At 33.9% G+C, this 21,229-nt stretch overlaps 1 protein-coding gene and 1 long non-coding RNA gene across 2 annotated transcripts in view; one reads left to right on the forward strand and one right to left on the reverse strand.

Moving 5' to 3' along the window:
- The window catches only part of LOC111502089 (uncharacterized), a 595,228-nt gene that overhangs the window by 460,591 nt on the left and 113,408 nt on the right, over positions 1–21,229 (reverse strand). The window lies entirely within an intron of this gene.
- LOC141484663 (uncharacterized) lies at positions 4,573–21,026 on the forward strand. Its single transcript, XR_012466730.1, has 3 exons — positions 4,573–4,799; positions 4,895–5,001; positions 20,724–21,026. It is a non-coding gene; the product is annotated as an uncharacterized lncRNA (long non-coding RNA).

A 21,229-nucleotide genomic window follows, 5' to 3' on the forward strand; every position in this document is an offset into this window, starting at 1 on the left:
AATGACCGGTTAGTAACCCTGTAATTATTCTGAGCCAATCCCTACTATAATGAAGTAGTTCTTCGGTTCTTTTCTCGGACGGTTCCCTATTGAAGGTTCTACTGTGTTAGTTGCCAGGTACTTTTGTTCAGTACTCTGTATGCTTCTTATTGGTCCATGTCCTAATCTAGTTTCGTACCAATAATTTTGGTACCCCCAGAGCAGGTTCAGGAATTATATATGAAGTTAATGATTTGCTTCTAGAGCATTCACCAGCTTTATCATTACCTGTGATTCCTGAACGTCCTGGCACCCAGTACATAGTTAATTTGTTCCTGTTTGCAAGTTCATTCAGTTCTACATGGCATTCCCAGTCCAGTTTTGATGTCACCTTCGAATTTGTCAGAGCCCTTAGTGCGCTCTCGCTGTCTGTAAAAATATTAATCCGCTCATTTCTTTGAGGTCTCAATTTAATAAGCCTTGCACACTGCAAGATAGCATACACTTCCGACTGAGAGACGGATGTATATAGTCCCAGCGGATAGCTGTAGTTTAGATTTCTATCCGCTCGGTATATTCCAGCTGCCGTTCCAAGTTTGGTCTTCGATCCATCTGTATACCAGGTGTTTTTAACAAACATGTTTTCGGGATGACTATTGGTCTTCCACTCTTCACGACTTATGATTTTGGCCGTGAAGTTTGTGTTAAAGGTGTACTTCGGTGTCATGTGGTCCGTGCACATATTCAATATGTGCTCCTCCACTTGTTCCAAAATTTCTGTTCGATCCGGTCTTTTGTAGTTCGGTGAGTTTTTCAGTCTGAATTGGCCCATCTTGGCCTCCCCCATTATCACAAAGTGTAAAGTAGGTAGATTCAGGAGTGCTGATGGGGTAGTTCTCATTGTTCCCGTCATTCCCAAACATCGAGTCTTTGCACATTACCTAGTTTGTTGATGGCGGTCGCCTGCTTCATCTTTGGCCACCAGACCAGAGATGCGTATGTTATCATGGGTTTACTCACCATCGTATATAGCCAATATACCATATCTGGTTTTAGCCCCCATGTTTTTCCATAGGTGCGTCTGAGGAGCATCAGTGCTGCCTCCGCTTTCCTCTTTATCCTGTCCAAGTGTTGGTTCCGGGTCAGTTTGAAATCTAGGATTACTCTCAGATATTTAACCTCCCCCGACACTTGTATTTCTTCACCTCGAAGTTTTAGAGGTCCGAGACCTTCCGTTTTAGTCCTTTTAGTGAATGCTACTATGGTCGATTTGGATGGGCTTATGTTAATCCCTTCTTCTTCGGTCCATCTTGATTTAATGTTCATGAAAATGGCAACCTGAACGGTAATATAAAATATTCTTCTATAAAATTTCAATTTTCAATTACTTCAAGTGGTAGAAAGTTATAATTTTATCAAATTTAATGTACTTTGTAGTTTCAGTACTGGCCATATAATGGCTTTTCAGCCTGCCCTTTAATATATTGTCTTCTACTCATTGTAGTTACACGGTAATGCAGTTTTATAATGAAATATATTACATTCTTCGATTTTTCATTCACTTCGGGAAATTACAATTGGTAGAAAATGAAAAAATAGTAGTTTTATAAATACATATCTACAGGAACAGATTACATAATAATATTCAGTTTGTCTTCACACCAGTGGACTCTTAGCCTATAAATTGTTGATTTCTACTGATTGTAGTATCTCCAGAGTGTCATTTAGGAAATATAATATTTTTCCAATGTATAGTTACTTGAGCTTACTACACGTGGTAGAAAATTATAATTTTAGCCCTTACTTAGACACCTGAGTCCCGGGGACTCATACTGAAATTTTAATCGCTCGTGACCCCCACTGTTTTGCGCCAAATCCGCCGTGCGTTACAGAACCTTCCTGCAGTCAGATCCCGAATCGACCGCCGGACGGATGTTCCTTCGAAAAATTATTTACGGTACGTACCATCCGGAGGTGAGTCCGTGGGACTCATAGTGTATTGTTACGGTACGATTATATTTACATAAATATTTTGTTCTTAGGCAAAAAATGGCAAATTTACCTGGCCCAAGTAGGGTGAATCCATTAGATGATAATTACGAAACCGTCGTTAGTACCTGGCTAAGGGAGTTGGAAGCTTTGGACGAAAATGAGGATGATGCTGGTACTCAGCCACAAGAACATGTACTAGAAGAGCTGCTATCAGATGTTGATGATGGTGATTATACTGAAAGTGAACATCAAACAGAATCAGAAATGTCCAATGATTCAGATCCAGAATTAGAGGACTCCGATACTTCAATCATCGAAACACCATCGAATACTCATTATTATGGTAAGAACAGGTTCAAGTGGTCTTCCAAACCTCCAACACAAAATATTAGAACTTTAGCGCATAATATAATTCGTCTTCCTTGTAATAAACCCGCCGTTGCTCAAGAAAATCAATTTAGCCCATTGGAGTCTTTTCAACACATTTTTGATCTACGTATGATGGATATTGTTCTAAAATGGACTAACAAAAAACTTGAAAAAATAAGATCAATACATGTTGGGGAGTACAATTTTAGAGAATGCAATATTATTGAGCTGAAGGCCCTTTTTTCCCTTCTTTTCTATAGTGCAGTGTTCAAGTCTAATCGCGAAAGTATACTTTCACTATTTGCTACAGATGGAACTGGGCGTGAAATCTTTAGAGCCTCTATGTCAATCAAAAGATTCTGTGCATTACTGGTCGCATTACGATTTGATGATTTTGAGAACCGAGAAGCACGCAAAATTGTAGATCCAGGATGCGCTATTTCTGAAGTCTTGGATTTATTCAATGAAAATTCTCAAAAGTGCTATAGTATTGGCGCCAATGCGACAGTTGATGAAATGCTTATTGCATTTAGAGGTAGATGCAAATTTAAAATGTATATGCCTAGCAAACCCGCCAAATATGGCCTCAAAATGCAATGCTTAGCAGATTCTAGGACTCATTACATTTGTAATACCTATTTGTATACTGGAAAAGGTTCTGATGCAAGCAAGTCACTTCCAGAAGACATAAGAAAGTCTATTCCCACCCAAGCGGTTTTGCGGCTTTGTAGGCCTATCTTCAACTCAAACCGCAATGTAACAACAGACAATTGGTACTCTTCAATGGAGCTACTTACTTCCCTACGAGAACGGAAACTAACTACAATTGGGACTCTAAAAAAGAATAAAGCCATAATTCCTAAAGAGTTCCTTCCCAATAAAAATAGAGATGTTGGCACTGCATTATTTGGATTTACAAATGATTGTACCTTAGTAAGTTACGTCCCAAAGAAAAATAAAGCGGTGGTTCTTTATTCTTCTATGCACCATAGTAATGAAATTGGCCCCAATACTGGTAAACCCATCATTATAGAAGATTACAACAATACAAAAGGAGGTGTAGATTCTATTGACCAGAAGTGTTCGATTTACAGCTGTAGCCGCAGAACTACACGTTGGCCCATGGCTATATTTTTTAGAATTTTAGATATGGCTGGTCTAAATGCCTATATACTGCACCAAAGCCATAAAAGGGCTAATAAGTTATCCAGACTTAATTTTTTAAAAGCATTGGCTGCTAATCTTAATGAAAATAATCTTAGAAGTCGCCTATACAACACAAAGATTCCTCGCCAGCTACGAACCTCAATATCAAGTATCATAGGCATAGAAGTACCAGAAGAAGTTGACCCAAGAATTGAGAAACTTCCAAGAGACCAAAGACAATATTGTACCTTATGTCATTATAAAAAAAAGAACAAAAACAGCATACCTTTGCTGTAAATGTTTTAAACCCATTTGTTTGTCATGCGCAAAAAAAATTTGCAATAATTGCGTACAAAGAGAATAATTTTTTTTTACATGTTTAGCATATGCACGATTTTTCTTGTGATATATGTTACCAAAACTAATATTTTTTTTGAGTTTTTTAGTATATTATATGTTTATTTTTTATAGAATATTATAAGGTTTTTGTTATCTTACATTTTTTTATTTGATATAACAATAAGCATACACTTTATGTTCCTATTTTAGTAAATGCAGTGTTTCGGTTATTAGAATGAAGTTTTTTTATATATAATTGTCGTTTTATTTAACGAAAATACTTATATTGTAACAAAAAAATAGTAGTTTATGATATCATCAAGAATAATATTTTTTTTAGCCAATTTTAAAATGTGAGTCCCCGGGACTCATAGTTTCGTTTTAAAGTTAAATTTTCGACCTATCTAATTAAGGGTTAGAGGCTTTTCTGGAAGCTGCATAAACAGATTCACAGCGCATCACAGCTTTGGCAGCATTTACACCGGTCAACAAAAAAATTAATTTTTCTTGCGTATGGTTTTACTTATGATATTTTAATTATATAAGCAAATATGTATATACATCTATATATAAATGCAATTGCAAATCGAAAATATTTGCTTTTTAAGAAGTAATAGCAATTTCAGCATTTTTTATTTTCGCACCCAGTTCAATGTCGGCCTTGACGCGCTACCGCTGTCGAAAGAGAGATAAGAGGGAGGGGAGCAGTATTTCCTGCGTCGCTTGTTGCGGACAACAGTGTGTGTTTGCATATTACAGCGGAATAACAAAATACCTTCGAGAAGTTGTAAACGAGACGCTAACTCCTTTTGTTATATTTGCGGCAAATGAAGTTAGAGAGATAAAGTTTGATTTAGGTACAAATTTAAAAATTTGCGAGGCATATCAAGCTTACTTCTATCTACCTGTGAAAAATCAAGACAAAAAATGGGCTCCACATGTACCATGTAACTCTTGCAGATACATTCTGGACGGTGAGTTTATTCACTCTTTTTTTATTGCATTAATTATTATTTTTTGATAACATCAATTAGGTTATTCACCATACATATGTTACGTTTTACTGTAGGTTGGTACCGAGGTGAAAAAAAAAGAAGTTTGCAGTGCCAAGAATTTGGAGGGAACCCAGTGATCATCAAACCGACTGTTATTTTTGTATTGTAACTCCACTCAAAGGTGAAAATTCAAAAAAACATGTTATCCTGATCTACCATTGACATCTGCTCCAAATCACATACAGAAAAAATCCTGTACCTGCTCCACCTGTGTTAGAAAATCAACTACTCTCTCAAGACAGCCATCATACACGGTGTTCATCTATATCCAAACATTCCAATTTTTTTCTTGAATCTGAACCAAACATACCACACCTCATCTACTCTGAAAATCTCAATGATTTAATAAGAAACTCAAATCTACCGAAAAGTAAAGCAGAGTTATTAGTATCGCGGGTAAAACAATGGAATTTACTGCATTTTGATGTTCGAATATCCCATCAAAGAAAACGTCATGCAGAATGTTCTTGTTTCTTCAGTAAGGAAGATGGACGTGAAAGGTTCATTTACAGAAATTGGTATTTCATGTCATACAACTGAATGGCGCCTTTTTATTGACAGTTCAACAAAAAGCATAAAAGCTGTTCTACTACACAATGGAAACAAATTTCCATCTATTCCACTGGCACACTCCGTACATCTCAAAGAAAATTATTAATTACAGTATTAAAATTCTATTAACTCTAATTAAATATACGGAATATAAGTGGTAAGTTATTGGAGACTTCAAGATGGTTTTTCTTTTTACTGGAATTCAAGGTGGATATACTAAATATCTCTGTTATCTTTGCCTGTGAGATAGTAGAAATGATGCCGCTCACTACCGCCCAAAACTTTGGCCTGTACGTACTGAGTACGAAGTGGAAAAATGCAATATCAAATGGGTAGCAAAGAATATTACTGGAGATTTTTCCCAACACCAAATCGTTATTTTTAACACCTCGACACGTGTTAAAAATAACGATTTGGTGTTGGGAAGAAACTCCAGTAATATTCATTACTACACCAAATGTTCCAAACAGTACATCATAAATGGGTAGTAATTGTCGATCCTAAAACTATATTAATGCTGCCATTGCATATCAAATTGGAACTTATTAAGCAATTTGTAATGGCTCTGAATCATGAGTCTGAAACTTTCAAATATTCAAAGAATTTTTTCCCGAAATTTTCAGAGGCGAAAATTATAGCTGGAATCTATGTAGGCCTCGAATAAAAAAAATTATGGATTGTGATATTTTCCCACAATTACTTATCAATGAGGAGAAAAGAGCCTGGGACAGTTTTAAGGCAGTAGTTCATGGTTTTCTTGAAAACCAAGGAGCTGAAAAGTATGACGAGCTGATCACTGACATGATTATGAATTTTTTCCTCATCCGATGTAGAATGTAGAAGAACAAGGAGGACGCTTCCATCAAGATATAATGCAACTTGAGAAACGTTACCATAGCCAGTATACTGAAACCATGATGGTGGACTATATTTGGGGGTTAATGAGATAAACTTCCACTCAACATGACAGAAGGAGTAAAACAGTTCATTTTCAAACATTTGAACTTCATTTTAAAACTTCTGTTGCAAGAATGAATCATTAATTTATTTTTGGTCTGTTTCAATAAATCATCTCTGTGTGCAATTTTTATGTATTTTACTTGATTTGAATTTTCCATTTTTTACACACACACTGGCAAATTCAGAACTCTTTTTTGATCTTATTCTTGTTTCTAGGTATATAAGCAATGAAAGTAACGTATGTGTAGTTACATCGGAATACCTCCTTTGCCGTGGTAATTTGTCAAAAAATCGTATTTTTAATTGGTTCAAAATCACAAATGTGGAATTTTCAGCAAAGCACGGTTATTCTTTCGCGCTACTAGGAGGAGTCGACCGATAATCTTTGGTAGTAGTCATTGACTACTCGGTTTGAATATTTCTGAGTCAGTCAGAATAGATGAACTTGAGTTGGCAAGACTTATACATATCGATTATGTATATAGGACTCTTTGAAGCTTCTTTATTCCAGTTGACGTTGACGATATAGAATTAATTCTTTTATTGCCATTTGAATCGACAAAACATCCATTTCCATATTTTATTTGCATCTGCGTTAAAATGCTTGACCATGAAAAAGTTTTGTGTTTTAATATGAATGGCGTACTTTAAAGATAACAGGGCTGGATGTTTCGCCTACTAGAAAGTTTAGGGACAGTATGAGGACATTGGGATTCAGAGAGCGAATATTCTACGCAAGGTCCGAACACCAAAACGAAATGCAATATACCAGAAAGAGAAATTGTGGCTTTGCCGAAATTGAACTCAGTTGAGATCACCATTTTATCAGTTGGCAAGGAAAATGCCACGGTGCTCTTGAAAACAGGAGAATATATCGAAAAAACTGAAAAACTTATCGACCCGTCCAACTACCGCAAGCTAAAAACAGACCCAACAGAATTAAGGGTGAGAAATACGAACCATATCATCAGATCATCATCGAAAATCACTCAGAAGACCATCATGAGATGGTCTTCCGTATCTACGGTCTTCCGTAGATACAGGAAGTTTTGTGACCCCAATGAGAAATCGACGATTCTTCTTTTTTTTTGTTGGTCCTCATATATACGTATATATAGATACAAACATATTATGTACAATGCCGATGTGAGAGCATTGCATCCTCAACTCACACATATCCAAGCATCAATTAGGTTTGCACTAAATTCCCAACAGAAAAAGGAGTAATGGAAATTTGATTCATTCCCAATGAGCTCTCAACAGTTATTCCGGTTGTGTATCGATCTATGTTGTAAACAAATTTATAACCTACTGAATCTACAGAGCAGCTAAATATTAATCACGGATGTGTCGCATTGTGTTGAATGCGGTATCACGAGTAGATATAGGTTAAACGCATTCCGTGATGAAAATTCATTTATACCTCCAAATGGGTTACAAATGTAGGCAGAGAAGTTCTTCCGGTCAAGTGAACTATTGTTGCTGGTCCAAGAGTGGTGTACGTTATTTCGTGTTTGTAATGTTTTTGATTCGATCACCGAGTGTGGTAGAGAGTTCCCATTCTATTGAGAATATTTATATTCTTGTTGTGAAAATTAATAACACGGTAGAAAAAAGTTATCGATTATTTTTTCGTTTTGCTAAATTCTTGGTAGTTGAATTCGTGATTCAATTGGTTTCCTGTAAACGGTGTTTTCACTTGGTGTCGACCCTCTTCAACATCACGTCTAGAAACTGACATTGCTTTTGGCATTCCTTCTTCAGCGTCAATTCCATAAAAGGTATCAAACTGTTGTAGAAGTTAACTAGTTCACTAGTATTCTTCGGAGTTGGCTCCTACAAGAACCATCTCTTCAATCCATCATTTGTCGCTCAGCTGGAAAAAGCAGTTTCGAATACGTATTTCAGTGGCAGAGCAATCGTTTCAAGTAGAGGTCAAATCTTGGTAGCTCATCACAGCTCAAACAAGTTCAAACTTTTGAAGGTCATTTCTTAGGGAAGAAACAGTAGATACACAAGAAATTTCAATGCATAGTCATTCGCTTACTCCTCTTTTCGATGTAATCCAAATTTATCGGTGTAAGGTAGATCAATTGAATCAAGGTGATATTCGAAGTTTTCAATGTTCACTATATGGACATGAGAATTTCCAAAAATATTTGAAAATCAACAATTGCGGTCTCAGCAGCGGGGTGAGAATACTATAAAACTGCTCAAAGTGACGTATTCAAAAACACAATGTGAAATTTCCACTCGACAGTTCACATAACCGCAACGTGTTTTGCTATACAATAGCATTTTGAGGCGTCACCATACTGTATTGTGTTGAAAAAAAATCAGTTTTTCCCTCAACCAGCTGTTGCACCCCCGAACGACAATTCTCAAAAGTCTAAGCTTATGCGAGCTGAGGACTAACGAGGTCTTACCTTTTAACGTGTGATTTCTACCACGGGTAGGAAAATGGAAAGTAAAAATCGATGGTTTGGCATTGCGGTTCGAACCACCAGTTCACACAGCGGTCGATTGAGTAAGTGAGGCAAACCACCCACCTCAACCTAACCGGCTACCGTCTCGTGTATACTGTATTGGTATTGTGACTCGTGAATATGATATTGTACAGCGAAACATGTATCGCGGTTTCATAAACCATCAAGTAGAAATCTCACATTGAAGTATTTTTAAATACTTAATATGGGTTTTCATCAACTATCGGTCAGTTTTATCATAATGTTGCTCAAAGAACGTTCCCTGCAAGTGGCCGTCGATAGATATCTTTCGAATGATTTTATGATCAACTCTGGTGTTTCCCAGGAATCCATATTGTCTCCAACCCTCATTTTATTGTATATCAACGACTTATTGGGAAAACCATCCAATATATTGCTTTGCTGACGACAGCATACTTGTCTCGTCATACCATTTGTATTCCAGAACATCGACTGCGAATGCACATCACCGGCGGCAGGAGGTTGCATATCTTAATAAAGATCTAGAAGTGATATCGAATTGAATGAGAAAATGTGAAAACAGAACACTCTAGTATACTATAATGACAAGCATATCAAAATGTTTTGAAGTATTTCCAGAGTAAGGGGAAGGAAAATATAATTTGACGGATTTTATTCGTTGATATTAGAAGAGCATGCGATCAAAGTATTTGAAAAAGTATTCAATGAGAATATACTCTATATAATTTTTCTCGCAACTACACTGGGTTTCACATATATTTCTCTCGACTTTTCTGTGACGAATATTTTATAGTTCAGATAACTTTGTAATTTTTTTAGTCCTTATTTTATCAAAAGTAACTCACCTTGCGAACACAGAAATATGTTGCAAAGAAATAACTTTTGATTCAACTAAATTTTTTTATGAGAGTAAAAAATATCATTCAACTTCTTTCTGTAATAAAAAAGATTGTTTTTCTACCATATTCGTAAAATTCTGTAAAATATCCAATGAAAATTTCCAGTAAATTCTTCTTGGCAGTATTTTGTCAATCATACTATGAAGTGATACATTTAACGCCATTCACAATTTAGGGATCTTTCTCTTCAATTTCTAGTGAAATATTGAAATTTATTGATATTCTGAAATGAAATGGAATAGAATAGAATAGTTTATTGGCTACGTGATACATCAGAACAAATATGTGTAGCAAGTCAAAACACAAAAGTTATAAATTTATCCTCATGAAAATAAAAAAAACTCTATCACAACGTTTGTATGACAGAACAATGTACACAATATTAAAAACAATTGAACAATCAAACATTGAACCACTGATGTTAAAAATGAGAACAATCGGTACTTATTCTAAGTCAAACGAATTATCTGTGTTGTTTAACATATATTCATCTGTGGAAAATAATAGTCATTCAGAAAAAATTACTTCAATTTTTTGTTGAAACAGTAGAAACTGAGTTGTTTTATGTGATATTATGATTTATTATAGAATCAGTCTGCTTAGTTTGAATCTCTCAGTTTTTATCAGATTTCATGTAGTTGCGATTGTATAATTTGATATGATCTGATTTTATGAATTCAAAACACTGTTTTATAAATAAGAGCTCAAGGAAGCGGCATAATTTTAAGGTCATTGAGAATTTTCCGATTGATTCAGCCGTTACTTGATGAAGATCCATAGTAATTTCATAAACTGCACCTTACGATTTGATCTCCACAAACTTTATTTGAGAAATATATCACGACATGTTTCGCTAGCACAGTAGCTTCTTCAACAGTGATTTCAATACTATAAGTTGCTTCCTATGCTACTATTTATATATCCAGGTAACTACAATTCTCATATACCTGAGGTACCTCTTCAATTATGATTACTCGAAGCATATTACCGCACTTCTACAACAAAAATAATACTTCCCCGTTTTTTTAAGAAAACAAGTTCAATAATGGTGATCTATTCAAATCCAGTTGGTCATTCATTAGAATGTCTACATTTTTGAGTTTATCAATTTCCATTGCTTTCAAATTATTCAGTTTCAATCCTTTATTTTCTATGTGTAAAAGTTCGAACTCTCAGTCAAAGATGTGATTTTCTTCTATAAGATAATTTGCATCTGTTGAACTTGATTTCTTATTAACATATCTCATATGATGTTCCTGGATTCGATTCCAAAATGTTCTGTCAGTTTGACCAACCACTACACTGGATAAAATATTCAGAAGAGCATTTATTGTAGATCAACCCGTTCTATACGTAAATTGTCTAGAGGAGAAAAGTGAATCAACTTCTAAATATGTTAACAATCTACTTTTGACAATTACTTCGATAACTTTCTCGAATGAAGGTATTATCTAAATAAATCGGAAGTTATCAAAAATATTAAGGATCCCATTTTTTCAACAAAGGAAAAACCATTCCTTGCGAAAACATTTTTGTGAATCACTTTCACAAATTATGTAACATCAAATCGAGATACGCATGTGTTGAATGATCATTTATGCAACAAATAATGAATTCAGAGTACAGAGGCATTCAAAAATAATTGCCTATGCATGGTGTGAGAATTCTGTCGATCCTATAGGGGCTATTCGTTACAGAAGTGTTGTTCATGCTCCTTCATAAAACAAATAATGTTTCAATAATGATATAATTTCCATGAATGTTTCAACAGCATTTACAAAATGAAAATTAATTTTTTCAGAATGATATAACGTTCCGCAAATAGAAACATTTGAATAAGATCGCTTATACTAATTCCAGTTCCCTTGTTGATATGAAAATGATGAAATTGAAATGTGTTGAACCCCGGTGCATAAAAACTGACTGTATTCTGCAGTTGCCCCATAACTTGCACCGTAAAATGTTTATGATTCCATACGATGCATTCCATATAGGCAATATCATAGAATATGCTGTTTTATTAGGTGCATTTTGTGTCTCGTTCAAGTAATTTCATAAAAAATTTACTGCTGTGTATTCATGGATATGAAGTGAATGCATGCAACCGAAGTATCAACCAATGAATTTTGTACAATTGGAAACATTATAATGAACTATACTCCCGAAAGAAAAATAGAATCAGAGAAAGCAACAGCCAGTATCTCTGAGTTTTCCGACCAACGTTACAAATTTTCCAAGCTTTCCCACACTTTGCTTCATTATATGTGTCTGTTGGATGTTCACTAGAATTTAGATGAATTCAGTCGAAAGATAGTCAGGATAGCTAAAAGTTTTGTTCAATGGAAAAATTTTTTAAATCCCTGGATCCCTTAAACTTAAAAATAGATGAAAAATTTCTCAGGAAAATATTTGTTTTCTCAGTAGGTAACATTGTGGATGAATAGCAGATCATTTGACATTGAAATCGAAGAAAGTTAGCAAAGACGTAGATTGTGTTTCCTTGTCTAATACCCTGAAATCCCGCGCCAAAAATACTTGTTATTATATTTTTTTATGTTCTGTCTTGACTGAAATAAACAGTTTCGAAACTTTTTCTTTCAGAACAGCTTGATTATTGAATCAAATAAATATAGTTTGAAAGAACTAAAAAACACGCTTTTAAAGAACATCGAACTGAAAAGTTAAAAATATTTTTTTCAAAAATAAGCTTAAAACAATAACGAACAGCGTACAGCGCCATCTGCCCGTGAATAGATCAAGCAATAATGTCGATAATTCTGTCAAATACAGATCCAGAGCTTGAGAGTTACAAACAAACAAACAAACATACATACATACAAGTGAACCTAATAAAAGCGTGTTGAAAAGAAAGGTTTCGTTTCACATAGTTTTAAAATCTTTTCAAATATCATTGCAAATTGCAATAACTATTGAAGGATCTGACAATTTTGTATGGAGGGAAGTTTTTACTCGAATTGGATTTTCCAAATGAGGTAGCAAAAAGATCATGGTTTTCCAAGTCTCTGCAAGGTATATTCTATTGAATTTTTTTATGTAATCAAAAATAGTATGAGTTTGATTCCTTATAGTGTGAGTTTTTCGTAAAATAGTCTGCTAGTAATGAAATGTGAGCTTCTTGACAGAGTAGGTTCACTGAAGTTGAAGTTGAATACGTGCTCATTTTCATTTTGTTATTAACTGGTTTTTGTAGCACTTGTGATTTTCTTTCAGAAGAAGTATTCACAGAAGCAACTTCAAATACTGCTAAATCAATTCAACAAATATAAGGTTACCGTAAGTGGTGGAAATTGAAAACGTGGGAATACGAAATGAACTATGAGTACTGTGACAAAAACCTCATCGATCAGACTGAGCGGGCAATCGGAAATTGCTTGGGTAAACACTCAGTACAGATCCAATCTCGAAGACCAGAAAAGTCTAGTGTAGCTCAACACTCCAAAATTGTTGAAATTGTTACATGGATGTTTTCGAAAGTCTGAAAATAGAAAAGGTCCCATTTTAAACAGTCCGTTGTTCATCTTCATATAAATCTTTCACGAGAACCTCTTTTATAAAGTTATACCCCAAAAATCATTGATGTGTATGAAAGTAGAAGTGTTTTTTCTTCAAGTACAGAACAGGAGCACTACGGGAAAATCCTTGAGGCGCTCTTGGAGCGGTGCCTGTACGGAAGTGAAGATTCACGTTTGATTTAGATCGGTGGAGATCAAAAACGTTGTCAGGAAGTTTATTCCGCATATTTGCAGTTTTACAAATGAAAGAGTTCTTATATAGTGAAGTTCGAGGTGTACTGAGTTGAACCTTAATACGATGAGCAGCCACAGTTCGTCGGGTGTTTCTAATATGTCTTGATGGAGTCAAATGTGTCGAGTTGCTTGAACACTTTCCTTGAAAGAAGGATAAAACCCTTCTTTGTAAGACAGGTTGAAAAGTCTGCAAAATACTGGAGTTTGTTGACGCACTTTTTGAGTACGATGACGAGTACTTCATGAGGACCAGATGCCTTGCTGATATTCAGCTGTTTCAAAATTTGCCCGTTTGTTTTAATATAACCATCCGCTTGTGATAAGAGCTACAGATGAAGGACAGGTAACAATGCTGGTGTTATTAGATTTTAGTCTAGCTTTCGACACCAATAACTATGATTTACTATTTGGCATTTTGAAATACATGGGATTCTCAAACAATGCTTGTAAATTGATAGATAATCATCTCAAAAATCGAAAACAGCAGGTATGTATGAATGGTGTCTGCTGGGATCATATGTCTCTGAGATCTGGGGTTTCACAAGGATCCATACTGGACCCATTATTGTTCTCCATATACTCTTCCCATATTCTTACTAAAATCCAAAACTGCAATGTGCATCTCTATTCTGGTGCTATACTGTTTGGAGATAAATATCACAGACAAACCTTACCTGCGGATATTGATATTAATATAAATGATGAGCAGATAGCGTTAGTTAATGAAACAAAAAATCTAGACGTGGTAATGGATTCTAGCTTGAGGTTTGAGAAGCATATCAAAATGTTGATAAAGCGTGCATACTCTAACATCAAGTTGATTTACGGCAACCGATATCTTTTTCCAATGAATATAAACAAGATACTCTGTGAAACACTATAGTTTTGTCATTATTTAATTACGTGGATGCTCTATATGGTCCTAATTTAACTGTACAATTCAAAAACAAAATTCAGAAAGTTCAAAATTCATGTATACGTCTAATTTTTGGAGTAGGAAAACGGCAAAGAATTTCGCATAAACTAGAGGAAATTAGATGGCTGAATATGGAGAACAGGAGGAAGCTACATTTTGCTAATATATATCATAGCGCTGATATACACAACATAAATATTAGAAGTAGAGAATTATTGAGTGTTCCTTCTTTTGTGGCTGAAATTTTCAGACGCTTGTTTAGTTATCAAGTATATAGCCTCTACAACTCAACTCCTTAAGAACTTAAAATCCATAGTGTTGAAAAATTCAAAGATCAATTTGAGACTCATCTTCTGCATTGTCAGAAATAAATACTTTATTCATGAAATAACTCATTACGTATTCATATTTTGATGGAAGATACACTCTATTCATGAGGTTGAATTTTCAAGTTCCATTTACTTTCCAAACTGTCGATGCTCGTGTTTTGAGTATACATAGACGTAAGTATATCTATAATATGAGTCATCATGAATCATATGCGGGGTGTATAGCAATAGTTAATCGGGAAGAACACCAAAGGGCACAATTGCAAGTTGAAACAATATTTAATTTTTTTTTCTCCTTCCCTTTCTACGACTCAATTCTGGAACAGATAATTTTTAGTGAGGTATGCTTTCGCGATGAGTAACTAAAATGTTACATTAAATCACAACACAACTTTATTTTTGAGTTGAGTGAAAGAATATTTTTGATGGTGTTCAATACTTTACAATAATAAACTTCGTCCTTCATTTTTGTTGATATTTAGAATATTTATCAGTATTTTTGATCAATTTCTTCTGTATATATTTATTTGAAAGTAATAATTCAGTGTTCATATAAAAGTATTTGTTTCAAAAGTGACTTTTTTTTCGTGTAATTCAATGTTTATATGAAAGTAGGTCTTTCAGTGGGATTTTTTTCATTCAGTTCATGTAAGAAAGTTTTGTATCGAGTCGAGTTTTGATTCACTGATTATTAGAAAAAAAAATTGTGAAATATTTGATAATGAGAAAACTAGACCTACACTCTCAACAAAATAGACTGTTCACGTCATTTTTCATTGATATTAACTTCTCAACTGTACTATATTTTTGAAATCATCCTTGATATTGAAACAATTTTCACACACCAGATCAATTGAGGAAACTACCTATTGTTTTGCGGAATATGTCTTAAGTGAACAAACCTCATTTTCATCAAATAATGGGTCAGTGTATTAATATTATTGAGTACTTTACTAACCGAAAATAGAATATGGAAAGAATAGCAGACAATCCAACATTTCAATTAAAAAACTGACATGAATGAGCTATACTTCCACATACTACCATTTATATTGCTGTTATTGTAAAAAAGTTGAATATAAACCTTTAAAAATGTAACCAAATTTCCGTTAGTTGGTGAGATCGAATGATCTGGTAATGAAGCTACTTTATCTGATGTCAGAATTGTGGTTATATCAGTGTAAAGACCTAGCAGTGACGCTTTAAGTTGCATAAGACATTGTATAAGATAATACATTAACTTTCATAGCAGAAGTATCTGAATGCGAACTGCAAAAAAATAATGCTTGAATAATGAAAACATCAGCAGAATGAAAAATAAATTAGATACTCCATCAACATGGACATATCTAGACGAAAAAAACTACCGGAACTCATACTCAACTGCAGCAAGTAAAATAAAGGACGATTGTATAGTTCTGCTAATTATAACCATTTTTCTAACTTGTGTCTAAGCTCTGAATGGAATCATATAGAATTTTCTGAAGACCCTTTCCTTGAATTTTATAATAAATTACTTTATATATTTCATAAAAGCTTTCCGGTTCAAAAAATCAATTTTAGACACAAAAACAAAAATTGGTTGACAAGAGGTATTAGGGTTTCGGCAAAAAACATGAGGGTATTACATTATTTGAGAAAATTTACATCTGCTCCATTTTTTCTTAATTACTTCCTCCGCTATCGCACCATTTACAGAAAAGTAGTTAAACTAGCAAAAAGCAAATATTATAAAAGTAGAATGGATAAAGCTTCGAATAAATCAAAAGAACCTTGGTGTATCATTAATGAACTTACTGGCAAGAGACACAAAAAATTTGTAGACATTCCGTTTTCTCCTACTGAACTTAATGACTTCTATTGCTCTATTGCGGAGGACTTGACGAAAAATATAAAAGCAGCCCGTGACCCCTTAGACTATGTGAATATAGAAGTTACGAATACCTTTATATTATATGATACAAATATTACCGAACTGCATGAAACATTATTTTCCATTAAAAACAAAAACGCCACAGGCTCAGACGAAATCTCTATAAAAATCCTAGAAAATATTCCGATAAGAATACTCGATATATTAGTCAGTCTAATAAATAATTCATTTAGAGAAGGAATCTTTCCAGTTTTTTTGAAGAAGTCGATTGTGTTAGCACTGCCAAAGGGAGAAAACATCAATGGTCCATCAAGTCTTCGTCCAATTTCTCTAATCTCTGCAATGGCTAAATTGATAGAAAAACTAGTTAAAACAAGACTCCTTTGCTTTCTGAATGGAAACAAAATATTAAGTGATTGCCATTGACGATTATTATTATCATTATCATTATTGTGGATTTTGTGAAGTTTTGATTAACAGCTTCACCTACAGACCAGAAGGATCAAGACCCTTTGGGATTGGCAAACAGTTTATGCCTAATTGCCTGATTGTGAAGTTCTTTGATTCAATTCATTCTAATTTTGCAGCTGTTGCGAGCATTAACAAACCTACTTCTGTTTTCAGTACTGGAATTTTGGCGCCACTGCCGGGGATAATTATAATGATAATAATGATGATCGTCTCCATTGAAAAAAAAATAAAAAAAGACGATCATCATTATCATCATTATTATTTTGGATATTTTTGGAGGCGACAACTTCCTCGCAATTTTTATTGGGAATAGATATAGATGAGCTTCAGAGTTGGGAAGTAGAAAATCAGTCTATTTCATCTTCTGTAGACGCTAACTACAGTGGTGGTGGTGAAATGTACATCGAGAATAGCCTTGCAGTAGTCATTTGATTCATTTCACACCTGAGGTTCCAATTCTAACATTCAGTAATTTTCTGATACCCATGAAATCTTTGGACTACTTGTAATATATCTTCACTGAATCGATTTCAATTCAATAAAAATAACTATTAACATTTGTATACAAGTAGAGAGCAACTTTTTCAAACTCATATCCAGTTAGATATGCAGATATCTCAATTCACACGTCAGGTATTTCCACAAGTTATGAATGGTTTTCCATAAATCAATATCTCTCACCACATTCACTGAACTTTCACAAATCGCAACAATGGTTGGGAATCTGGAATGCACACGGGAATATATCTGAATGTAACGCGAAATTTGGGGAGTTTAACGTTATTATTCTGACGGAAAGTGTCGTTAATTCAAATAAAATATTTCCAATGATTCCCATACTCATATTGTATCTGAACATGAATGGTCATTGAAACTGAACTGAACACATTTGATCTAATCTGAAAATCCGAAATGATTATCTGTTTCGAATTCATTATAAATGTTCACTTTACAAACTGTATGAGAAACAGTCATTTCTCTTCGAATTGAAGTTAATGATTTCACTCAGTTTCGCATGCATTTTTTCTTCCAGTCTGTATTTGAAAGAAATTATTGAGCATAACTCACGCATCTTCGTCAATAGTTTTCATGGTTGAATTCAATTGTTTATTTTCTTTCTTCGGAAGTTGTGTCTATATTGATGGAAAATTTAAAAGTCATATAATTTTTGTATCTTCTACAAATATTTTTATTTAGCTTGGTTCATTCCGACAAGTTGTATGAACGCTTTCCACAAACTGTCATTGTGAGTCAGATCGAATTTGACCTGCTTTGGACTCTGGCCCTGAGCAAACTTAGGAACTGAGAGATTGCATTTAGAAAAGAGCCAAACGTCAGAAGTAACCCTGATAACCTGGAACATGGAAGGTAGGTTAGGAACCTTATTTTAATAGATACTTTCGTGGAAAGTTTTTTTGTGATTCATCATGCTTGATTCCACCCATAGCAGGAAACGTCAGGAATTTTCGGGACACAGCTACCAATCGCTTCAAATTTGAAATCAACACACGTCGAAACTCACTTTTGAAAAGCTTTCCCATTCAGAAAATGGTGTCTTCAACCACAATGAACTGCCGGATATCATTATTTCAAATAAATTTAATCTCCAGCGAGTTACATTTAACCTAAATTGCCTAGGTGCTCGCATTAGGGCGCTTTGAGAATGTTTCTGCAGTGAATATTTATGATAAATTGTTACAGAGCAGATTTGTCTCTCCCAAAATGGTACTGATGAGGCTTGAAGACCCACAGAGTAAAAAGTATTTCTTTAAAAGAAGATCATAGGTTGCTTTGAAATTTGTATCTCTATTGGAAAAACTATTACTTTATGCCAAAATCGCCATGTTCCATCAGAAAATCACACTTTTTTCAACAAAGAAATCAAATTTCTTGACCTTTCAACGACATCATTCGTTTGATTATATCATTGCGAAGATGAACTATTTTAAATAAAGAAAATATAATATCATCTCAAAGTCCACCACCTATTTGAAGGGAAAAATAAACTGTTTCAAATGAAGAGCAATATCAACTTGATCTGAACAAATAGTGTTTGTTTGAATTTAATACTGTATTCCTTCAAATAACTCAATTCATTTATAACAAGAGTTTTGTGAACCTACATACAAAACTATATTATGATCGACTGAAAATAACAGGAATTTTGTATTGAACGAACAGGACTTCTTTAAAAGAAGTGTTTCATTATTATCAGTTTGAAAAAACCTGTGGTGGTCTGTCTTTCTATGACCCTCTCAAATGGAAGGGGAGCGGGGAATTCCGTTGTAAGCATCGCGTACGCGCTAGTATGTGTTGGAAAGTGATGTTGGTGTGTTGCGTTTTTGAGGAGGAAGTGTTTTTTGTGTCTGTAGGCAGTGAAATTTCTTTCCGATTATTTTGTATTCACTATAAAGAAACAGATTTAACAAGACTGGGTTTCGGCAGAGTTCAAAGATATTTTCATGTGTAAGTAATATAATTGAATAAAACTCCCCTATATCAGTAAGTACCGCGTTGTATGCGTAGTACCGTAGAGAAAGTGGTAAACTTTGACGACAACTCTTAATTTTGCCTTCATTTTGCAAAAATTATAACAATGCTCCGTAATTTTCCACACATGAATTATTACATTTGCCGAGCTCTGCAAGTGTATATTAATTCAAACTGAAAAATCCTCCACGTAGATTCAAATTTGCCAATCTCTTGTTTTGAACATACATTTTATCTTGTTTCAAATAAAAGCATTTTCTCTCAATACAATTTGATTTTCTCTTAGACCGAATTCATTTTTTATTGAAAGATAGAGGTACTTATAGTTTCTACAATAAATTATAATACCAAGAATACCAAAATAGGCACCAGTAGGTATAAAAAGCTTCTATATGTGACAGCCACTTTCTGATTACAACATGAATATATTTGTTGAATTCCGAAACGTCTTTGCTTTCTGTAATCACTTCAGAAATCTTTTTATGTTATTCATTGGGAACGATTTGAATATATCCTACTCAGCTAGAAATTATTTGTTACTTTTCCTTTAGGAATGTAAGAAATAGGTAGAAATATTATCAAACTCACTAGAGATGAAATATGAATTTCCAAATAAAACGTGAATGCTGTTATTTAAATAGCGAAACATATTCCTTTAAGTATGTCTGTATGATCATGAGTTACATTTTTTTAACTAAACATTTTATATTTCTCATTGATCCTCTAATAATACTCACACGACACTTTGAATTCCTATAACGGTTCCAAAATTATTATTTTGAAAGGCAATTCTTCTGTACAGACTTTTGTTTACTTCAAAGGAATTTGAGGTACGTCTTTTGAATTGATTATTTATTTCTGATAAAATAATGTTTAAGCACCTTTTAACTTGCTAGGAATCGTATGTCAAATAATAAGACCTCAGACAAGTTTAAAATTTGAAGGGTTGTCATTCGCATGCGACAACAATTGGGTTGGATAACGGAATAAACCCACTTGAACAGGGTTTTATTGTAATTTTTTTTTTTATCAAGTTGCTGCTGTTTTCATATTTTTACCTTTCTATATATTTGAAATAGTTTCTAGGGATGATGTGCTGATTTCTTCTTTCGTTTCAGAATCCAAGTGATGTTCCGGCAATTGTGGATAAACAAAAGCAGAATGCAGAAGTTGATCAACAACAGTGATTTTTTAAATGGTATTTACCAGAATGACATCTAATTTTAAAAACTTCATTTGTGTAAAATTACTAATAAATTAATTAATTTTCTTGTCTGAGTTGTAATGTTGTTTATAGGCTTCGATTTCATTTTATTTGTTAATTTGCAATTTGTCAAGAATATGTCCCTTTTATATATATATGTTTTCTTATTGAATCTTTATTTATGTTATATGTATAACTGTAAATGATCTCTCAAAAGTGTGCGGTTGCAATATGATATTTGAGCAAAGATTAGCAAAGAAAATTTAGTTCTCTATTACGTTTTGTTTTTTATTACATGCTTTTTCATGATAATATTTATGATTTGCAATTGCTTGAAATAAACCAATCATAATATGTATTGTATTATTCAGTTTCTTTCCTTACCACTTATAGCTGTTCATATTACAGATGACATACTTT

The sequence above is a fragment of the Leptinotarsa decemlineata genome, unplaced genomic scaffold (genome assembly GCF_025532065.1).
Source record: "Leptinotarsa decemlineata unplaced genomic scaffold, Ldec_3_MD MMD2_tig00026282_RagTag_RagTag, whole genome shotgun sequence".
Classification (NCBI taxonomy): Eukaryota; Metazoa; Arthropoda; class Insecta; order Coleoptera; family Chrysomelidae; genus Leptinotarsa; species Leptinotarsa decemlineata.